The following is a 24294-nucleotide window of genomic DNA, read 5'->3' as shown; positions in this document are numbered from 1 at the left end:
GTCCTTCCCAAATCTGTTCATTCGAACCAACCTTGAGTCTTTTTAGACATACTAAACCCATTCATTCAAACCAATCTTGGGTCTTTTAGACATACTGGATCCGAACAACCTTGAATTATCACCTTTTAGCACAATCCTAAGTTCCACGGAACAGTCAACGTCGTTCAGTCCGAACATACTTAGGTCACTCAGGCCAAAATCAAACTGAGTGCCAGTGCCACCTCACCCGAAAGCCCATCTTACTTGCTCATAGCACCACCATTGACCCTGTCCCACGTCCTAAGACCTTATTGTTATTCCCTAGGGCCACGCCCATCCAGGCACCATCTCAATATGTCTAAGACAGCCAGATCACAGGAAAATGGGCCCGAAACCACTTATTCTGATAACATACCTTTATAAAACTTCTTCCCCCCAGAAACATGTTCAGTATCAACCTGTAAATCGTTATCACCTCTCAATCCCTTTTCATTATCCCTTTCAATCTCATCCATTTCCTCGTACGGGACGAAAACCCCAGGTACCCCAACAGCCAGACCTCCTACTCCTGTATGAACTGAGATTCTGTTCCACCGCCACGCTGGATGACCAGTAAAATGTACTCCCAAAGCAGCCCTTGTACAACCAAAAATGGCTCTATGATAACCTTACTTCCCAGGGACAAACAAACGTCGTGCAATTGTAAAACACTCAACCTGTTTTTTGAACATTTTTTTTTTTTATTTCTTCAGTAGGCCTCAAACAGTGATTGGAAAACATCAATTGATATAACCACATAATTTATCAATGTAAAGATGAAACAGTATCAATAAATACCGAAACATCGACACCATGCAAGACCCTTAGCCTGGTGTTGTGTGTGTCCTGAAATGACAGCTGAGAAGTCCATGTCATGAACAAGCGCCGACCAAGCTTCGTAATTTAACTGATTGCCTTATCGAAAATTTTAAACGTCTGCTCACTAGATCGAAGGTCTAACATTATCCTGTCTAAGAGTGTTGACAATTTTTGTGGTCCAAGGGTGATCATGAGCTCCTACAACTGATGCCAATATTTAACTCGGCAAAATCTCTTAATGTGATCATCGGCATGATTACAATTAAATAGAGAACGTAAAAGAGAGAGACACACACACACACATCCACAAATTTCTTATCGCCATCAACTTTGGCACAACCTGGAAGTTTCGGCAAGGCTTTCTTTCAATTTTGACTTTCCCAACAACAATTGCCTGATAATGCCATGGCTGACTTTGCATTTTGACAATCATAAAAAAACACACAAAATCAGGATACACCATCAAAAGGTGAGCATTTCAACATATGCGTTATGAACCTGAGAAAAAATCAATCCTCATCAGACATAGGGTTTCTATACAATCTGGCTCATGATAACTACTTCAACTTCCCAGGGACAAACAAACGTCTTTATAATAAAACACTCCCATTTGCTTGAACATCACACACTGTCTCTTCAGTAGGCCTCAAACAGTGATTGGAAAACATCGATTGATATAAATCATAATTTATCAAATTAACAGATGCACCAGCATCAATAAATACCGAGACTTCGACACCATGCACAGACCCTTTCACAGTTGGCTTCGGCTCCTGGGCCTCAGCTAGAAGTCCTATATGTCATGAACAATTCACCCTTTCCTATGTAACTGATCGGCCTCCCGAAAATTCTCGCTGATCACTAGATCCCCATGAGGAGCTTTCTTACCTGAGTCACCAAAACTCTGAAATGCAGGTTTAACATTATCCCGTTTAAGAGACGGACAAGACCGCCAAGGGTGATCAGAACTCTTACAGCTGCCACAATATTTACAGTAACTCGGCAAAATCTCTTAATGTGTCCTGGCATATTACAATTAAAACAACGAACCCGTGGCGTCTGATCCATAAATTTCCTATTGCCATCAGCTTTGGCAAAAGGGCCACTGGAAGCTACATTAGGCTTTCTTTCAATTTCGACTTTCCACAACAACTGCCGGGAGCAAAGGCTGAATCCCTTTTGACAGGTGATTTTGAAACACACAAAAGTCTTTGATACACCATCAAAACGGGCATTTCGGCATATGCTCACGAACCTGAGAAAATTAATGCCTCATCAGGCATAGGGTCTATAATCTTGTCAAAACTATCAACTAGAGCATCAGGGGGCATCATTTAACATCCCAGCGAATTGCAACAATTTATGAAGGTTATCCAGGGCGATAGTGTCAAACAGAGCCCATGGAGGCCCTTTCAGTTTCTCCACAAACTCTTCCGCGGCATCGAAAAGTTGAGAACTCAACTCAACCATCAACTTCTGGCCCTTCCGGATTTTAAAAAAAAAAAAAAAAAAAATTAAACCATGGACTGAATCTCCACACAGGAAGCACCATAGGCTGTCCTAAGAAATTCTTGGAGACCAGACCAAGTCTTGCACCTGGCGAATTGATGACAGCGACAACGATGACCTAAATCACCTTTCTTAAAATCTTTTAGAGCCTTAGCTCCCTGAATATACCTCTATGTCATCCTTAATCCCCTTAGCATTTAGAAAATTGTTAACACTCTAAATAAAAATCTACACTGGTTGAGAAAGAACACTGTCCACGACCTTGGGACCCAATGGACGAACTCCTGAGGTGACAGTTGTGATTTTCTGAAGCAAAGTCTGATCATCGCCCTCCAGCCATTTTCCCAGCTTTCCCCTTCGTAAATAGCTTTGCTAGGTTTACCCTTCCTTGAGGGCATAGCTTAACTCCCTCTTGGCTGATCACAAATGCAAAATTTCCCAAGTCATATGGAAGGAAATTTTAATTATAAAGAAATAAAAGGAAACTATTTATATCCAACTCAGTAGAAAATTACCTAAGAATAGCAAAGACACCTAAAAACAAAAGAAGATTTTCTCCAAAACCCCTTTTGCACACAGGAAGAACCCCACAATGTTAATATCCCTTTACTCCAACAATTAACCCCCAAAATCAAAAGGAAGTATTATTTAAACCAACAATCAGTTCATAACCCCACTGGGGAAAAAAACACATAGATGGGCCGTGGGCACAGCTGACCTTCAAAGTAGGTCAAGATGAACACCAAGTCTTCAAGGGTAAACAAAAAAAAAAAAAAAAAACAGTCAACCCTCCATGAAAGAAAATGCAAGTCTACCCTCAAGTAAAGAAACGGGGACTCAAGTAAATGAAAGAGGGAGGAGACAGAAGGAGAAGAAACAAAATTGGTCCCCTTCCCCTCAGTGCAAAAAGTCTCACCCTCTATTCCCAACAACACCTTACTTTGCAAAACTAAACAGAAAAATCGCTCAGAGCAAAACCTTTGAGGCACATTCACTTCTCGACCTCAGTTACCAAGGCGAAATTCACAGAGTAAGCTCACACCCGTAACTCTGGCCCCAGTTACAACACCCCCTTAAATATGTGCACGTATGTAACCAAAATAAAACAAGTATGTATATAACTAAAAAAAATAGTTTAAAACAAAAGCATGCAATACCAGTAAAAAAATAATCTTAACCAGGGGAAAAAAATTGTCGCCGAATCGTAACATATGATCCTGACATTTGCGTCGTATTCCAAAAAAAAAAAACAGTAACGGAAGAAATCAAAGAACCAAGGCGATAACTGAACACTTACAGACGCTCCTGCCTGACGACAACGGTGCAAAATCTTCCCACCAAAAAAAAAAAAACACCCACTTGTCTGCACAGAAATACGTTGCGTGTATGCATGCACAAACGGTCGAGATGCTGCAATTAAACAAACTGCACACACTAAATTCTTCCCTGAACAGTTTTCAAGATAAACTAAAGTCCTGTATCACCCATAAAAACGCAATGAATACCGTTGCAAAGTGACGCATAATTAAACACACACCAGTCTGCAAAACACAATAAAGACTGACCAGATGGTACCCCGCAAACCTCACCCTTAACAGAATTGCTTAACCACCTAAATCCTATTCTCGGATGATAATATTGCCAACCTACCAGAGCCCATCATCACCTAAATAACCGACCTATAAAGCCTAATATAACAACCTATTGTAAATTATGTCTCTTCAGAAGCATAACCTATCTATTACTCATCTATCTATTTTCGCTGCCACCACCTATTACTCCCTCTGTGAGGTTGTTTTGGACTTACCCCCAAAGAGGTATCTCTCTCTCTCTCGCACCTTGCATCGCACTAAGACTAAGGCTCATTGAATTAAATGCTGTGTTATAAAAACTATACTTTATTTGGAAATTTAACAAAAGCATAAATGCAAAAGCTAGGAGTCATAAATTATGGTCTCTCACAAAATCAAAGGAAACTATGACTCAAATTAGGGAGGTAACTATTCAGATCAGTTGAATCAAAATTCCCAGACCAAAAATCACCAGTGACAGGCATTCTTGTCACATTGTCAAGTAAAATGCATCATTCTAAAAATAAATTCAATGTCCTTACAGTGAACCCAACCAGACTTCCTGTCAAGAGAAAACAGCTCTTGTTAAATCCTGGTTCATGGTACATAAAAAAACATGTGAAACGCAAAACAAAAAAATGTATAATAATAAAATACTCAAAGAAAAGAGAGGTTCACTGCAATGGAAAACATGGACTCTGACTAATTTCTGAAAAAGAAACAGGTGTTAATAAGCGGTCCTACTCACTTTCTATAGCCATTGGGAAACCATCCCCTCACAGCAGCGGTCTTGTTCACACAACTCCAAAAGGAGCGATAACTATCAGACCGTAAATCAAAGTGAATAGACATTCTATAGTTCCTCTCTAATAAAACACATGAGAACACATCAATGCACACATTCACTTGTTAGCTCCTCCCTCAGAGTGTTACGTCACCGTCATGTTCAATGTTCGATAAGAGGGTACAAACCTATGATGTCATAGGCGGCCTGACCACATGTGAACTGGTCTTCTGAACCCACAGGTATCACGTAGTTTTCATCACTTGAACTCGTTACTCCCATGCTCCTGGTCATGGCCGAAAGCAGTACATCAGGTGAGTTGAACATCCTCTGAATGCTGAATGCAGCTTTTCAAAAATGCGAACAAACTTCCACTGTCTCTATGTGCGAGGAATGTTAACACCAACATAAAAACCACCTGCTATGGACAGGGCTTCTCGCACATGGAAAGCTATATTTTCATAGGCCAGCAATTAGTCAGCTTAACCAGTTTGTGCACCTGTATAAATGCTGACATAAAAATACCTGCCTTGTGTATACTTTATATATATATATATATATATATATATATATATATATATATATATATATATATATATATATATATCCCAATCAGGGGAGGAGATGGCATGTCCCAGAAGTCTTGTAAGCAGGTTTATTAGAAAAAATAGCAAAACGTTTCAGGAAGAGCATCTCATCCTCACGATAAAAGGAAACAACATAAAATTCACAACGAATTAACTGAATAAAATAACAGACATAAGAATATTGAATGAAGTGTTGACATTAGGTAAAAAGGAATGAAGAAGGAAACAAGCATTCAGGGGAGGGAAAATGGGACAGAATCCCAATGTTGCAGTCCCCGTTCATACCTCATGCGGTGCACTGTAGGCATTAATATATTATAGGTTCTTTGCAGCGTCCCTTAATGGCTATAGCTGCAACCGCTTTCATTCCTTTTACTGCACCTCCGTTCATATTCTCTTTCTTCCATCTTACTTTCCACCCTCTTCTAGCAATTGTTTCACAGCGGAACTGCAAGGTTTTCCTCTTGTTACACCTTTTAAACCTCTTACTCTCAATTTTCCTTTCAGAGCTGAATGACCTTAAGGTTCCTGCGTTTGAATTTCGTCCTGAATTATATATTCTCTCTCTCTCCCTAATATAGGACCGCAACCAGACCAAACAGAACTCACGAGAGGTATAAAGGTGTCCAAAAGAAGACTGGGCGTTTAACTGGGGAATTGTTATATAAATAGATAGACTCTAAAATCGCCAGTATTTGGAATATGCCCAGGACTTTAAAATCTTTCTATAGGATATTATTATATTTGCATTTTATGGGCATAGTCTCGGGTGCTTGAGAATTCAGGATTATTCCATTTGAAAACAGTCGGGTAACTGAAGAAAGTTCCTTCAACAACAGTGTCGATCCTCTAAGGAAGATTACATCCAGGGCAATCAGATTTATATACCCACCTGCGGGTGTTTGTATTGAGTGTGTGTGTTGCGCGTGCCGTACGAGAGAATATACTCAGGAGTGATAAAATTTTCTATTATGCCCTTTCCAAAATGTATGCATGTATAAGTTGTATTCGCAGGTAAGGCATTCCAAATGTATAACAACAACTGCATCATTTTCTCCATTCATATCAAATAAAACCTTTTTCGTTCCATTCTCTATTTTAGGTTCACGATTGATAATGTTTTTTAAGCAATTACAAGAAACGGAATCAGAGTTTCTATCAATATGGCATCTCATTTTGGTGGTGTTTTTCGGATCACGTGCGTTTAAATCCACGGTAAGCAGCTTAAATTTTCTCCGGTGGTCACGGTCATCACGGCTAATAATGTCTGAGGCATTTCTCGTTTCTACATATACCTTGATTTCTTAACATCGTAGGTAAAGAATAAATTTCAGGAAATATGAAATAAAGCATAACAGTAAGTTTTAAGAGAAAATAAACATTCGTATACAGACAGATTTCTGTCTCTCTCCTCTTTTAGAAGGTTGATGGGCGCAAATTTCTCTCTGGAAAGGCAAATGTAATAGCTCGGTCAAGATTTTTGAGAGAGATGACTCGTCGAGAGTCAGGGCAGAAAGAAGAAACTTGGGTCAATCAAAATTACACTGGGTTCTGAAGTCTTATATAAAAAAGAATACGTTCAAACTGGCAGACCTTAAAATTTTAGTGCAAGAAGCATCGAACAATGTCACGGCCAGAAAACTGGAAAATGCAGCGAGCACGTAGAGAAAATTCAAAAGAGGATGCCTGGCAAGATGTGGCTGTAGACAAGTTTTGACAGTCTTTTTTTCATGGTTTAGCTGATAGCTCTGATGACTAGTTTTCTGAATAAATTATATCCATAAAATCAGAGGATTAGGCCTTAGGGGAAACTTTCTCTCGAAAAACAAAACGCATTTTGACTTTTACCTCCGTGGTGGTGTGTGAAAAAAGTTTGATTGAAAAAGTAGTTTAAAACTTAAGATGATCGTTTCACGTTTAGATAATATTAGGCGACAAAGAAGTTTATTTTAATTCGTATTTAAATGACAAGAAATATATCAATTTCTGTAGCATTAATTAAATACTTTAAGTATCTAATTGTGTAATAATGATAAATGTCATCTATCTAAATACTGACACAATAGATAAGGTGATCATACAAAAAAAAAAAAAACCACCAAAGAGCTTGTAACCAAGTAGGAAAGATTAAATACCTGGAAATCAAAAGAAAAAAAATCTTATAAGTATAGCCTCAGGGTTTGTCTCGAAGACATTTAAAGGTCTTTAGGTTTGTCAGTAGCCTGTTTTTTATAAAACTGGCAACAGGGCAGATCTTTAAAAGCCTGCCAGAGAGATCTATTCGTCGTGGCAAAATTAGCTGTTATTCTGACATTCTCTAATTGACAAGCGTTTTTTCTGAAAAATTTTCTCTCTCTCTCTCTCTCTCTCTTTCTATTAGCATTTCTGTCCCAATTTGCATTTTCACAAATCCCACAGCGGCTTCAGTTGAGACAAAATCGAGCCATCTATCTGATGCTAATGCTCCTTTAATTCCATCTGAGCAAGCAGTGAGAATAACATGAAGTGCAAATGGTCAAAAACTTTGCAGATTTCCTTTTTAGTGTGGAAATTATTTGCTGCCAAATTATGCGGGTTGCAAGTTAGTGTTTATAAGCAACGCCTTGCATGCATTCGCTTGCACTGTGTAAAATAATTGCTCTTAGAAAATCTTTATGAGCTTTTGGTTATACATTAATTATTTACTTACATTTGCATTCAGAAAGAAGTGATAACTTATTCAAAACTTTATAAGTCAAGCTATGTGCATTAGGAGAATTTATTATAAGACTTTTCAATAAAAATTCACTATATTGTGTATCTTCTGATTTTTGTCCACGTTACTTGTCACTGAGCAGTGAACCGTGAATCGTTCAGAATATTTATTGATAAAACAATTAACACTATTTGTTAGCTTCATGATAAATCTTGAAAGAATGATTTCAACTTAGAATCTGGTGCAACAGGAACTACTTTGAAAGTAAGAATTTGCAAAGTCACTTGTAATGTCACTTATTTTGAGCTTTTATTTGTATTTATTTTTATCTTTGATTTTCATTTGCAGATATTAATGTTTCCAGTCAAAGTCATTTTGATTTATTTTTTATTTCATTTTGGTTTTATTTCTGGTTTACTGAAAATTATTCTTTTTCACTTTGAATGACTTATGACGCTCTGAGGCGTCATTCAAAATCCTTTCCAGAATTCAGTTACCATGAAAACAGATGCAATTCTGGAATCAGTTTTCAGTACATTCATTGAACATTTGATGAAACTTCTGAATGATGTTGATTGGATGAACCTAAGATTCACTCAGATGTTCTGGGAACATCTGATGACAAGCCCATGCCCCAACAAGATAGGAAAAAGGTTCAGCTGTAAACCTCGCTCTTTCCTGATACACCCCACAAGTGATCTCTTCTCTTTTGCTAAAGCTCCGTTGGTCACTGAATAACGTGTGGATAGGCGAAACAGTTGTCCTGATAAGGACAATTACATGGAAGGAGAATAATTAAAAATAATTTTTAATAGAAAATGGAAGATGAGAATCGAAAAGAGAGAGCTATGAATGCAAGACTGTGTAGAAGCTTGTTGGTACCATTAATGCAAATTATATTTAGTTATTTATCTATTTATATATTAAAAAAGACAATTGCATTACTGGTACCAACAAGCTTCTTATACTGAGTCTTTGCATTATCATAGCTCTCTCTTCGATTCTCAATTGTATTTTGTAAAAAATTATAAGTTTAATCCTTCCAGTAAAAAAGAAATGACAACTGTTTTGTCACTCCATGGCGTTATTCAGTGACCATGGTCTTGGAAAAGAGAAGATATTACGATGGTGATGTATCAGAAAGAGCGAGGTTCGTAATGAATTTTTCCCTCTCAATTATTGGGACATGGTCTTCTAATTAGCATCTTCCCAGAACATCCTTAGAATCAGGGTCATTGTCAACATCATTCAGAAGTTTCTGTTCTCAAATGTTCAAAATTTACTGAAAACTGATTTTTGTGCATCTGCGAATAATAATAATAATAATAATGAATGAATAGAGCGTCATAATCATCCAAAATAAAATAATAATTTTCAGCAGCTCAGGGCCTACACATGCAATAAAAAGTCAAATGACAATGGGACTCGATTGCATATGGCCTCAGAGGTCTGATTATTATAATGTTATTCCATCAGACACTTGTTGCGTGTTTTACCCTGGAAAAAATAGAAGACCGATTAATGGAAAACAGACAGTAATTTTTCGTTTATGTGTCACAATGATAAAAAACCATTAAAAATCTCAGTAACCTTGCATGAAATACAGCTACAATGGTGATATTCAGTCTCTCTCAGTTTGCGTAATGACTTACAAGACCTCGTCGACTCTGCGAGATTCATGTTTCAGTGGTTAGGTTAATTTTAATGCTTTGCTCATGGAAAAATTTAATGATAGAATTTACGAAAAATTATCAGCATGGTCTTAGCTGAACGGATTATGGTAATGAACAAAGTGGATGCATTATATGCACATACATATAGCTCATTCATTATATTTTTAGATATATTTATATATAAATATATATTTATATTTTTGTCTCCTTTTTTTAACTAAATTAATTGACTTCTTCATTTAATTATGGAAGTAAAAATGGTGAGACGTGCCTGTAATTTAGTCTTGCTTAAATCTGCAACCACACTTTTACTTGTAATGCGTTATTTATTATTGATATTATTATTATTATTATTATTATTATTATTATTATTATTATATTAGGAAAAAGTTCCATTTGGGCCAGTGTTTTTTAAACAAAATGGCAGATTTCAACAGCATTTATTTTATATAGTAAACGTTCAATTATAAAATAAATGCTGTTGAAATTGCCATTTTGTTTAACAAAACCTTATTATTATTATCATCCATTATTATTATTCTTTATTATTATTATTATTATTAGGTTTTCATTATTATTATTATTCATACAACAGGTTATCATATTCCAGAGCAAAAATATATAAAAAATAACAAAATAAAATAATTAAGAGAAAGACTAGCAGAGATTCACATATAAATGAACAGGCTTTATTGCAATCATTCATCACGTTCTGATGGGAATAATTCTCTCTCTCTCTCTCTCTCTCTCTCTCTCTCTCTCTCTCTCTCTTCCAGAGGCAGAGATATCATCTGCGTGTTGTGCAAAAGCCATCATAGAACTATTAAGAGAAAGAAAGCTGGACGAAATGAACATATGAATTATTGAATTTTTTCTTCATTCACCAAAAGGCCGACATTAATCAGGAATTATGCATTATTTCATGCAGGGAGTATTCAGCTTAGAATATTCATTATGCTTAACCATTCCTCAGGCCTGATTGTAGACAGAAAGGCGGAATTTATTTCAATTTCGAATAATGTCAAGTGGAAAGTTATAATTCCATTTGTTTCAAATTTCAGTCTCGCAAAAATGCAGTTGTTGGTAATTTCATTTTCAATTGGTTCTTAGGTGTATATATATAAATAAATATATATATATATATATATATATATATATATAGATATATATATTATATCAGTGGTATATATATATATATATATATATATATATATATATATATAAATATATATATATACACATAACACACATGCATCTCACCTATATGCAGGAAGTGCAATATGAAAGACGAGACCAGTAAAAACATAGCAAGTGAATGTCTGGCGCTTGCACAGAACCAGTACAAAAAGAGGCATGACTCAGCAACAAAAGCCCTCCACTGGAGCCTGTGCAAGAAACACCAGCTAGCTTGCAGCAATAAGTGGTACGAACACCAACCTGAGGGAGTAACAGAAAACGATCAGGCAAAGATCCTCTGGGACTTTGGTGTCAGAACAGATAGGGTGATACGTGCCAATAGATCAGACGTGACGTTGATTGGCAAAATCAAGAAGAAAGTATCACTCATCGATGTGGCAATAACATGGGACACCAGATAGATGATAATTGATTTTTTTCAAGACCTAAAATCGAAATAAGAACGATCTGGAATAGTGCCAGTGGAAATTGTTCCTCATAATCATAGGCACACTGGCACGATCCCCTACTGAGGATGAAAAGGAACCTGGAAAAACTAGATGCCGAAGTTAGCGACAGACTCAAGCAGAAAAACTTGCTTAGAAACAGTTCTCTTTAGTAGAAAAGTGATGGACTTAATTTTATAGGATTTATTAATTTGTTAATTTATTTTTTAAAAAGATCCCAGTCGAATAGGTGACAGACCAAAAAAAAAAAAATAATTATAATAAATAAATGAAATAATATTATTTGAAAGCTTCAGTTTTAAGTCAGTGGCCCCTGTGGGATTGTTCTCAATGGACAGGGTTCATCTTCTGAATAATAATAATAATAATAATAATAATAATAATAATAATAATAATAATAATAATAATAATAATAATAATAATAATAATAAGGGGAGACGAGTATTTATTCCCGGGAAGTGTTCAGGAGTGGGAGACGGAAGAGCTGCTTCAGATCTCTCTGAAATGGGAACATAACATTATTGGTAGTGAGGAAATCCATTTGAGAGATTTTTTTTTCATTCTGTAAGAGAAACATTTATATAATCCATTACTTTTTTCATTTGTCATTTCTTTCGAACATTATATTAATTTAACTTTCATTCATTGCAAAAGTAAAGGGACAATTTACACCAACCTGTCTGGGAACTATTGTATTCTTGTGTTGTTTTATTACCTCTACAATATGCAATTTTACTATATACATATATATATATATATATATATATATATATATATATATATATATATATATATATATATATATATATATATATATATATATATATATATATATATATATATATATATATATATATATATATATATATATATATATACACACATACATACATACATACATACATACATACATGGTTCCTTTAAAACATATATTCACTGATATCTGAACCTTTATTTATGTATTCAAATATGAGATGAGGGTGTGGAAACATATTTTCGAAAAAGTCGAAAGGATTTTGAAATTTATGAGTCCCAAAGATTTTCATCCATCGTTAGTGAGGATAAGGAGTCAAAAGGGAAAAAAGAGAGAGAGAGAGAGAGAGAGAGAGAGAGAGAGAGAGAGAGAGAGAGAGAGAGAGGATCTCGTTATCACTCTTCCGTCTATCTTTGAAGTTCCTCCTTGAGACCTTCCAAGTTATGATCGAAAAATATTTCCTTCCGAAATAGATAAAATGCCGAATTTATTTGTGCCTCCAGGGAGACAAAAGGGCCAATATGGAGTGCCCCTTGAGACGTCTCTCTCTCTCTCTCTCTCTGACTCTTAACCGAGGAACGCTTTCTCCCGAAAGGTGTGAACTGAAATTTATGTGTCAGGGGAAAAAAGTAATTTCGATATGTGCTGGAACTTAGATACATATTTCTACTTGACTCTCTCTCTCTCTCTCTCTCTCTCTCTCTCTCTCTCTCTCTCTCTCTCTCTCTCTCTCTTTAACTGAAGTGTTATGATAATTCGTTCTAATTGTTTATTAAACCTAGGCTAGTCTGAAACGTCAAAAAACACTGAAGTTTCAACGCAATATTAAAACGCATGAAAAAGGAAATTATTGTTTCTGTGAACGTGGGAATTAATGTCAATATTTTTTCTTCAGTGAGACCAAATTAAATTCAGAATACAAAACTGCTTTATAAAAAGTAAAGAAAAAAAATCGTCATTACAGTTTTGTTATTCACGATCGTATTTACATTTTATAGCGAAGGAATATTTCATAGTCATGAGAATATACATTCATACTGTCGAGATGATTTTGAAGTTTATGATCGGAGGAATTACGGTTTCTAAAGCAAAGTTGCATCTTCAAGCAGCACGAGGTTGGGCGTTTCAGATCTTTTGCAATTCATTCGATGTTTTTTTAGAATATATATATATATATATATATATATATATATATATATATATATATATATATATATATTATATATACATATATGTATATATATATATATATATATATATATATATATATATATATATATATATATATATATATATATATATATATATATATATATATATATATGATTATTATCACTCCTTGTATGTGATTCATTTATCATATGTTACCATGGGTGAAAAAATAAGAGAGGGTGTAGGTCCTGACCGGTTTCGACTTTATTTCCAAGCCATTGACAAAGGACTGATACAGAGTATAAGAAGTCACAAATATATATACCACAGGAACAGTATAAACTTGATCCTTTAATATCAAAAGAAATTTGTAAATTGTTTAAATTTTAAGGCTGGCAGTAGAGATGTATGAAAAATAGGATTATCATATTTGTAAACACAGTACAGGGCAGTAGTGCTAATGAGTTTCCAAACTCTTTGTTTCCTCCCTGACACCTGCCAGGGTGTGGATCTGAGGTCGCCAAATCACTAAGGTCGGTATGTTTATCAGTATTGTCCCCAGAGTATATTGGGATTTTTAAGCCAAATGAGTTTTGAAGGCAACTCCTGCCTCGACACCGGCCTGTGGTGTGGATATGTAGTCTCTAACGGTTGTGTATGTTCGTCAGTACTGTTCCTGTAGTATATATATTTGTGACTTTATACTACTGTATCAGTCCTTCGTCAATGGCTTGGAAACAAAGTCGAAACTGGTCAGGACCTTATTTTTCACCTGTGGTAATGTAGACTGTTTTGTATTTGTCGTGTATATGTGTGTATATATATATTATTTCTAATATATATATATATATATATATATATATATATATATATATATATATATATATATATATATATATATATATATATATAGACTGTTTTGTGTGTGTGTGTGTGTGTGTGTGTTATGTATATATATACATATATATATATATATATATATATATATATATATATATATATATATATATATATATATATATATATATATATATATATATATATATATATATACATATATATATATATTTATATTTTTTAATATATATATATATATATATATATATATATATATATATATATACATATATATATATATATATATATATATATACATATATATATATATATATATATATATATATATATATATATATATATATATATACATAAATACACACGTACACAACAAATCAAAACACAGTGTATAAGCCAAAAAATATATAATTTTTCTACGTTTATCTCTTACAAAATTATGCTGGCGAACATATTAAAATTTCAGCCAGCCCGGACAATTATGTTTTTCCTTGCTTCTTTGCAACTGAAATGTAATTTTGTGTTTCAGAAGTTAAGAGTTATTTTCCAACTCTGCGTAAAGTTTTACATTTTTGTTTAGGTTTTCCATTTTGCTAAAACTTATGCGTTGTTTTCCCTTGATATTTGTGGAATATCTATCGAACTGAATGTGAATAGTTGATGAAATAATTGAGCTTCGTTTTTCTAAACAGATTCAAACTAATGATCCTTTGTGCGTGTGGATGTTGTTTCCTTGTTCGCAGAGAGGCTTTGCTCATCTTTGTTTGATCAAATGAAGCCTCCTTCAAAATTAGGCTACAAGTATGCAATATGCAAATTGGTAAGATAAGAATAATGACCATATTTTAGGTACCATTAGATATGAATGTCTGTGAATATGCTGCGATGAAACTCTTTGAAAAATATGATATTATCTGTCACTGTTTCATTGTCCGAGATAATTATGTCCAACATGGCGTTTTCATTCCCGAATTCTTGCGTTACAAATCCAAGTTATTTCCTCTTCCCGCATCTGGGTTGTTACTATATACAGTTTCTCTCTCTCTCTCTCTCTCTCTCTCTCTCTCTCTCTCTCTCTGTGATCATTCATTTGCCCTCACATGTCTAATTCCATCTACACCTCAGAGGGGTCCTTTATTCTAAACAAAAACTGATTCCCATTCCCACAATTCGAGAAAATGTTCAGCGGAAATTCAACAGACGTTTGATTCTGTTGTCGAATAATAGACAAGACAGCGAGAAGACCAGAAATCATTTCTCCTTTTTTATCTACACCAACGTTTCGGGAACCCTTTCCCATTATCAGGGTTATATAAAATTTATTTTTACAATATCAAAAAAGTTTGCTAAAATAATTATAATATGAAATGTAGTTTTATAATATAACAGTCGTTAAGCTAAAAGTATAATAAAAACTAGAGTGTGGTTCTTAGCTAAAAGTTAATTAACACTATACATATGTTTTTAATAGGTGATGGCCACCTCAAGAATCTTCTTATTCTTCTCTAGACTTCGAGCTAAGCAAATTAAGTAGTCTCTTCTTCCTTGGTATCTGCAGTGTCCTAAGCATCTCCCAAATGTAGTTAATGCATAATATTCAGATTGCCTCCACTCTCTCTCTGTGCCTCAAAGCTGAACGCTGATGAGGAATTACACAGGCCATCAAGGATTTCGCTTCTCCAGGATGACTTATTCCTGGTCGGAAGTTTGTACGCCCGGGGGATGAAGCCTTCATTTTAATAACTATTCCGCCTGGTAAGTGAAAATCACTCACTGTCCAAAATGGTGTCTGGAGGGTACGTAAGATTTGATATATATATATATATATATATATATATATATATATATATATATATATATATATATATATATATATATATATATATATGTGTGTGTGAGTGTGTGTGTGTGTGTGTATATATACATATACTGTTACGTAGGTCATTCTGCTAATTGGTTAATGATTAGTTAGTTGGATTTATATCTCCTTGCTTTACAAAGACCCACGTAATTCTGTCATCTAAGGCTAAAATTAAACTCTTAAGGACAGATGCTGAATAGATCAGGTCGCCAGCTGAAAACTACTTTAACAAAGAATAGAGGTTTATTTCATAACAACAGGAATTTATTCAGCAAACTAACTGGAAAACTAGTAACAACAAAAGCTAACAACAGCTCAAAATATCAGTCCTAATTAAGGCAAATACCTCAATGCTACATAGAAATGAACGCAACCGAGTTATATACCTCCTCAAAACGCTTTTATAAGGCAGTGGAATGCAGTGAACGTCGAAATGAGGCTTCTTGGCGCTGGCGTTGCGGATTCTTTCCAACCTAGAGGATTTTGTTCAGGCCCAGAGTGTACATACTTCTGGGAAAGACGCATCCAGATAACAGTCTTGTACTATAGAAAATCTCACTTGTCATTACTTGACCACAAAGGATGAATCTTATATACAGAACAGTACTTTTAACACCATGGAGGATAAGTTATATGATTTCACTAGACAACAGTAATTGTACTTAATATATGACTTCATAAATGGGACAAGTTTTACTAGGATTCCTCAGTCAGTGTCAGTGACTGTTTAAGAGAGGAAATTTGAACAAGGAAAAATGAGAATTTCAGTTGAAGGGAAAGAGAACTGGGAGTAATTGTCAAAATCAGACTTGCCGCTGGGTGAGCTAATGCAGCGATTAGTTGCCTAAGATTCCTTGGTCTGTTTGGAATAACAACTTTCTCTCTCATGTTGAACAAGGGGAGAGAGAATGTGAGCTTAGAGAGAGAGAGAGGGCTTACACAGCCTACTCCGAGAATATCTGCTGAGAGTCTATTGAGGCTGAGGCATCTTCTTGCTTCAACAATCCTCCAACCCAAGGTCTCACCTGAAATGACAATAGACTCGCCAGTACAAAGGCCACAGAAAAGTGGGTTTTAAATACAATATATCTAAGGTTTGGCCTGGCAAAACTGTATCCCCTCTATGACTTCTATGAGTTTAAAATTCCCACCATTGGACGGTTGGTGCGTTTAGTTTGAAAACAAATGCTTCCCGCTCACATTTTTCTCACGTGAGAAATATATGTAACGGCCATTTCTGAGCCTATACTTGATTTAAGTCTCTGTTTTATGAACAGAGGTTTGATCTCGCTTATTCCGAGACATTGTGTGATAGCAGTAACGTGAGCCGGCATCGTAAGTTATATCTTTCCCTAACTAAAATCTAAGGACTACTGGAATGAGATACTAAGTACAAAACTAAAACCCTTTATTGACAAAAATCAACTTCTTAAAAATTACGAAGAATGAAATCCAATGTTTCACATAACTATCAGAAAATCTTCTAAGGAAATAATGCTCCAAAATCATAAACCCCCAATTACAGAAAATAACTCATCTGTCAAAACATGAACACGTCAATCAATTAAAACAGGTCATCTCAAATGTCATACCACTCTCATCCTCGTAGGAGGGAGAGAGGAAAAATGAATAGGAATGGAGTGGAACAGAAATACCTGTGAAAAAGAAACGTCACATTAAAAATCATAAAATGTAAAAAACTGCAGAAATACATCTTCCACTGTCACAGGAGATACCGTGTATTCACAGTTCTGAAAAACAAAGTCTAAAAATGTATATGAACTCTTACTCACTCCACAAGTCCTCTGGGACAGTCTCCATATGAAAAATCACTCACATCTTCAGACACACAAGAATCGGATCTCACAAGTCCAATTCGAGCAACAGTTCCTCCCATTATATTCATTATGTAACGCACGAACGAACGTACTTTTGTATGACATCATTCGAGGTCAAAGATCGGCAAGACACGCCTCTGTATTTCAAGGCGTGTTGGAAGTAAACGTACACACCATACATTATTAAGAAGCATCCTTCAAAACCGGATTTTGTAACTGGTTCAGCTTCTAGAACGTTCTTTGCTGAAAACGCATTTTCCAGCCCGTGTCTTGTCACCAAGGTGGTTTCTTCGACCCTTGTGGTATGCGAATGTTTCAGCAGTTTCCTATCTGTTGCGCATAGTGAAAATGGACCCTGCGAATAGCTGACCCAACTTTTCAAAGGTCACCTTCGCGAGCCTTTACATATATATTCTTCCTAGCTTTACACAGAAAATGAATTCTTTTCTACTAAGAGGCAAGGAAGAGAAGTCGAACAGCAAATACATATATATATATATATATATATATATATATATATATATATATATATATATATATATATATATATATATATATATATGTTTATTGTAGTATAAACCAACTTATTTAAATTTTTGAACGTGCAGTACAAATATAATTTAGTATCGTGTTCATTAAGTTTCTTCACTTTAACTGGTCTTGCATAGTAAGATTTCCACTAACACAATTCTCCTCGTATTTTGATAATTAATATATTTTCTTCTAAGCATTTATTAATTCGTTCATTTATTTTTTTTTTTTTTAATAAGCGATCTCTTCGTCCTGTATCTCTCTTTACCGTCTGTTACTTCTTTCTAATGGACACCTTAATAACATTCTTTGGAAGCTTCTTGAATCTCAATTCAGTGGCCCCTGTTGGGGGCTTGCCCCGTATGAATAGGGCTCTTCGTGTTCTGAACAATAATATCATTATCATCATCACCATTATTATTATTATTATTATTATTATTATTATTATTATTATTATTATTATTATAATGTCTCCAGCCTCTGTGAAAATATACATTCAAACATTTCGCTACCTTTCAAATAGGGTTGAGGTGGCTGACCCCCACCCACCCCCACCCCCGCCTCCCAGACCGGTCTTCGATTGAAAATGAAGCCAAAACTCTGTGGATTTTGGAGATTCCTTCATTTGCATACGAAGGAGAAGTGGGTCGAATTCTCTGTTTTATTCTGAATACATTGTCAGAATTCTAGGCTTTCGTTTATTCACTTTTTATTTTCATAAATTTAGGTAAAAGTTTGGTAAAGTAGTAAATTAGCTTAAGGAGTATACTCTTACTAATACTTAACTTTCTAAGCTATTCCCTACCATGGTTAGCTAGCTAACTGCCCTCATTCTTCTTTCACCCATCTTACCTAAAAAGAAAAACTCGCCTGTAAACCCTCACGACCTTTCACGAAAGTTCCTATTCGTGGGGGCGGGGGAGCGGTTCCCTGGGTGATATCTTTAAAAGACTGGGTCTTCCCTTCCTCCGTCTGCTCGATCTGAATGTCTCTCTCTCTCTCTCTCTCTCTCTCTCTCTCTCTCTCTCTCTCTCTCTCTCTCTCTCTCTCTCTCTCTCTTTGCTGGGACCTCCATTTCTTTTTTTTCTTGGTTGTTAGAAGAGGGAAAAGTATCTTTTTCCCTGCTGTGTATCTGTTTCTTGCTGCTAACTTACTGTGCTTTTTTTTCTCATTCTTTCTACTCTATTTTCCCTGCAATTTTCCAGTAGGTTCGAGAGAAGGTTGGTCAGATATAAACTTAGATATTCAAATTTAAAAGTTTCCTGTTCGCCAGAAACCTCAGTGATGTGAGCGGGTTCGAATCGCGCCAAGGAGAAAAATAAATTACCCCCTCATTTATTACCCGTATGGATTCAAGGCTTGTAGTGGGATATGCGGGTCCGAAAGGTTTGTAGAGATTTGTAAATTAAAAGGTCATAGCACATCTTTAGATTAAATGTGTATATCTGGTAACGTTGGTCATTAGATACTGAATATATATATATATATATATATATATATATATATATATATATATATATATATACTCCTCTATTTATTGATGACCTCAGTAGTTATAACGCTATTTTATAGAACCTATCAATAAATCAGTTATGAAGTCCATTTCCTGCAGGGGATTACCTGGTGTGCTAGAGAAATAAGTAAAATCTCTCTCTCTCTCTCTCTCTCTCTCTCTCTCTCTCTCTCTCTCTCTCTCTCTCTCTTCCGAAAGTATGATGAACTTAAGATGAACTGCAATGCAGACCCAATTAGTCGTCAAAGAATATTTTTATTAAATTTTTAGACTTTCAGACATTTTTAAGAAATCCGAAGAGAAATGACGTAGGGGCGTGGATATTGGTTAGTCTTATTTCAGCCATATATCCTCTAGGTAGAGAGGTCAATATAGGTGAGTGAGGAATTTTTCAATTAACAATTTCTCGAAGTTCCCATCCGCTTATCATTCGACCTTTTCAAGTAATAAATGTTCATCAACTTTTTTAAGATGCTGCAATTTTCGGTCAAGTGATGGAATTGAGCTAAAGTACTAATTACCCGTTGAAGGGTGCATCCCACGTATATCCCGTGATGCACGAGGAGGCTGTTGAAGGTCCGCATAGATTCCCACAGGGGCATAAGTCATAGAACAGGTAGCAGGTTATCTAATCCTGAGCAATCAAATATACGAAATCATTCAAAATTATGTAAAACTTATATTGACAGCAAGGATTTTTCCATCTTAGGCCAAGTGCAGAACAACAACGACTTAACCATCCTAGAATCCATAATTATCAAGAAGACTGTACCGTCGTTAAATACTCAATCGTCCTCAGTGAAATTGTTTATAGCCTAGTTTGGACAACTGGTTTTCCTCACTCTGTTTTTACTTATTTATATTAGTCTTGTTCTTTCCTTCATATAGGTAGGTTGTTTTAAGATTTTAGTGAACTCCTTTTACTTATTGGAATGTGTTTTGTTTTTAAATATTTTTACTACAGAAAGAGCTGTTGTCATTGCATTAATTTGTTATTGATGTTCGCAAATTATATTATATTTTATAGCCTTGAAAATGCGACTTGGAATTCGTCGCGAAACGTCGGCATGGAAAAAAAAATAAACTGTAGATGATGAGGATGCCTTTCCCTACTGCTTCCTTCGTGATGTATATATATATATATATATATATATATATATATATATATATATATATATATATATATATATATATACACATACATATATATATATATATATATATATATATATATATATATATATATATATATATATATATATATATATATATATATATATATACATACATATATATATATATATATATATATATATATATATATATATATATATATATATATATATATATATATATATGTACATATATGTATATGTATATATATACATATACATACATATATATATATATACATATATATATATATATATATATATATATATATATATATATATATATATATATATATATATATATATACAATCCTGAAACGCAAAGGGATAACGTATTGCAAAATTCGCTTCCATGAAAGAGTCATTTATCAGCAGCCGATGTTGACGAAAATGAACAGGGTACTTGTGGGGATTTTAACACTTTTCTCATAATTAAAAAAAATTCCTCTGCATAAAATATAGTAATTTCGGCCAAAGTTGAAAGAGGCGCCGTTAAATATTTTTATTTTTCTTCAGCATAAGCACCACATCTTTTTCTTTCATTTTTTTAATCAGGCAAATTTATCAGCTAAAATGATCTGGTAAAAACGTTGGCAAAGGTTTGGAAAATAACTGAGCAAACATTTTTTTTCGCAAAAGACTTTATTATTAGCGGAAAATCATGAAGATTCTTTCTCAGCCATACAAGGACAACTATGCGTCTGCGTGGTTTTTGTGAGAGAGAGAGAGAGAGAGAGAGAGAGAGAGAGAGAGAGAGAGAGATGTCTGAGAAAATATATCTGCAATCGACATTTGAAGGCAAGAAACTGGCAAGCTGTATGTTGTATAGTAGTTTGACAATTAATTCTAAGGAAGAGTTCCATATAGAGATATTGCTAATTAATTAAATTGTTTGACAGCCAAATATAGAAAATGGTGTATTATATGATGCAGTACAAGTGAGATAACTCGAGAAATTTGCCGAAATAAAGTATATGATATAGCATCTGAAATATTAGGTGCCTGACAAGCTTCAATAATGCTATCCCAACTGGCTCTAGATGTCAGCCAGAATGTTTTTCGAATGGTAGTATTAGAAATATGCTAACTGACTGTTTTCGAATGGTAGTATTAGAAATATGCTAACTGACAGATATGTCCATCTCAATGGCGCAGTGATCTGGATTGCCTATATATTCACAAACCTTGGACTTGACGCCAGCTGGAACTTCTGCGAGTATCAGGTCTAATCCCTGACCAGAAATATGCGTCGGTTCCTCAATTAGCTGGACAAAATCGGAGGATACACAGAACCCAGTTCATAACTGTCTATATTCTTTTCTTTTCGGATCAAAACAAGCCTCATGTACACATACACACATACACACACTCACCAATGGAACTGCAATGATTATCAAATCAGCAGACTGAAAAATCCCTCTCGCACTATTTCTCCTTCATACAATGTACCCTCCAAGGCCTCCTCCCGCCTCTAATCACCGTCAGGAAAAGCAGATGCCTTCAAACATCAGAATTCAATCTCGGTTCGCCCTGTCTACTCGGGCAAGACGAATCTGATTGCCCCCTCGATTTACCCGAAAAGAGGTTGGGCCCTCAAACACCCCAGTTCCTTCACCTCGTGGCTGTAACTTCAAACAAGATGTTCAGACGAGATGCCCTTATGTTCTTTGTCAACCCTCAGACCTCGCTTCCTACTCTGGGAAAGGAGGAAGGGCGCTCCTGAGGAAATTGCATTGAGGAACGACGCCCAGCGAATGCCTACCTTCGATGAGGAATTGGATTTGCTATCTGACTCGTTCTGAAAGAAGTCCCTGATGTTTTTCATAAAAGAAGCATTTTACTGATACCCATTTGCAGCTAAGGACTTTTAAGTGTGCCGTGCTGCGTTGTAGTAGTTGAGAAACGTTGAAAGGTTATCTTGCATCTATAAGACATATGTAACATAAAAGCTAAAGTTCGCAACTGACCAACCTACCCAGAGGCCTATTCTGAACCTAATTTAAAAAAGGAAAAATGATAAAGAGTGTTTGCAGCTTTCCTCCGGCCCCTAGCTGCGCCCACTCTTTAGCCTTTGACTGTACCTCCTTTCTTCAATCTCGCTGTCCAGCCTCTCTGACTAGGACTTCTTAATGCAATCGTGGGATTTTACCCAGTTCTACCTTCGGATCCCTGTACTAAATCTCCTTAATGTCGTCATTAGTGCTGCCTAGGAAGCCGAATAAATATGATACGAATAAATGTAATATTTCTTAAGAATTCGCCTTAAAAATCCATTCATGAGGTGGGATTTGTGATGGAATAGGAGACGAAAAAAATTGCATTTAAAGAAATTTATGTGACCGCCCAAATATTCAACAAATAGGAATAATTAAAAATCAAAATGAATAATAATAATAATAATAATAATAATAATAATAATAATAATAATAATAATAATAAATAATAATTAAATAAAAATCAAATAATAACAAAAATATTAAAATAATAATTAAAAATAAATATAAATAAACAAATAAAAAAATTTAAAAACGAATAATAAAAATAAAAAGAAAGACTTTTCGAGCCTTTATTAAGAAAGTATTTATATAAATGAGGAGTCTGCCTCGCTATGGGCTGCATACACGCTTACAATTTAGTCGAAATTTTATGTATAATAATAATAAGTCAAATGAAAGAAAAATAGACTGACAACCAGAGTATGAATGAAGACTTCCCTTCCGAGAACCTTGCCTTAGACCCAGTCGTCTTCTTCTTCTTCTTCCTCGTCTTCTCTCTCTCTCTCTCTCTCTCTCTCTCTCTCTCTCTCTCTCTCTCTCTTTCTTTCTTTCTTTCTTTCTTCTTCTTCAGAAGTTAAAGGAAGACATTTGATCACTGACGCTGACAGAATGTAGACCTGAGCTAATCGAAGGGATCATTTATTATCATCATCTTCTCTCTCAGTCGCCCCTCAGTGATTTAGTTCTCACTTTTATTATTGCTGGACTTTCTTTTTACCTGCTTCGTTTCAGGTGAAAACTCTCGTGTTTGGTGGTTTCGGTTTTTTAATGCGATTTTTGAACTTGAGAACTATATATATTATCATTTTTTACAACACATGTTTTGTACAGAGAAACAAGACAACTAATAAAAAATAGATATGGGTTTAGGTTCGGGCTGTTTCTCTAGGACATATACAGCTATTTACACACACACATATACATACTGTATACATATACATATATACATACATATATATGTATATACAAATATATGTGTATATATATACATACATACACTCACACATACATACAGTATATATATATATATGTGTGTGTATATA

This window comes from Macrobrachium rosenbergii, chromosome 15 (genome assembly GCF_040412425.1).
Source record: "Macrobrachium rosenbergii isolate ZJJX-2024 chromosome 15, ASM4041242v1, whole genome shotgun sequence".
Lineage (NCBI taxonomy): Eukaryota > Metazoa > Arthropoda > Malacostraca > Decapoda > Palaemonidae > Macrobrachium > Macrobrachium rosenbergii.
Note: the sequence above shows the minus strand (reverse complement) of the source record.